The 1,017-nt window shown below is 35.7% G+C and overlaps 1 pseudogene; it reads right to left on the reverse strand.

Annotated features, from left to right (window-relative positions):
• Window positions 1-530: 530 nt before the first annotated feature.
• LOC115069957 lies at window positions 531-641 on the reverse strand (annotated as a pseudogene).
• Between the last annotated feature and the right edge of the window lie 376 nt (window positions 642-1,017).

Consider the following 1,017-nt stretch of genomic DNA (forward strand, 5'->3'; position numbering starts at 1 on the left):
AACCAGAACTGAGACATTAACCAACTAGGTAACACTCTGACCAAGACTGCTTAATTATGCATACTTGTCTTTCGTTTTAATTTTTTTTCTCTATTTAAACTTAAAATTCATGTTAGTACCCAGAAGACACACCTGGAGCCATCAGATCTCTCTATTTACTTCTTTCAATGTGTCCATATTGATTAAATTACCTCTTCCCGTCCCTCACTATGACTCCATCTCTTTAATAGGCACATTTTAAGTGGTGAGGAAGCTTAACCTATGGGAACTGCCACAGCCAGGACTTTTGCACTAAACTTCAGTTACATTATGAATGAAAACAAATTTGGGCTAATCTAACATTTTCAATTTGTGTGCCTACTCACTTGAAAGTCAACTGGTATCACGTAAACAACATAAAAACATAAGCACATGTAGACAATACATATATGTACACAGCCATACATAAAGACAAATTTATAAACCAAAGATTTTGTGGTTTCAGTGTGGATTTATTATTTGTCAGTTTCTGTTTTTCGGCCATAAGTTCACGTCAGATGGGTAATGTGCGACACATAACAAGGTTTGAGGGCAGCACATGTCATGCAACTGCATGAAAGTCCAATTTCACCCAATCATCACATTTATGAGTCAAAAAAGATCATTTTCTGTTAGTTTCCTAAGACTATTGATTTGATTATTCTCTTTTGAATCCTTAATTCAAAATCTGCACTTTCAAAGACATGGCTCTTGATAGAAACAAATTAGAAAACTTCGATCTTGAGGACACAGAGCCTAACCTAATCATTAATAAAGCTCAAGCAGATGCCTAGTAAAAGAAAAAGAAAAATAAAAAAGGGGGGGGGAGTCAAAATGTGAAGCTTGTTAAAGAGTAAAGTAAATTTAAGGTATCTTTTCCTATGTAAGAGGCAAACATTTGGCAGAGGGGCCCATCTGAAGTAACTTAAATTTTCTTAAGTCCTTGACTAGCCTGTTGAGAAGTAGGGCAGCATTTATTTTTCCACCCTTGGGTAATCG

Source organism: Nannospalax galili, unplaced genomic scaffold (assembly GCF_000622305.1).
Source record: "Nannospalax galili isolate Female #2095 unplaced genomic scaffold, S.galili_v1.0 scaffold312, whole genome shotgun sequence".
NCBI classification, from domain to species: Eukaryota; Metazoa; Chordata; class Mammalia; order Rodentia; family Spalacidae; genus Nannospalax; species Nannospalax galili.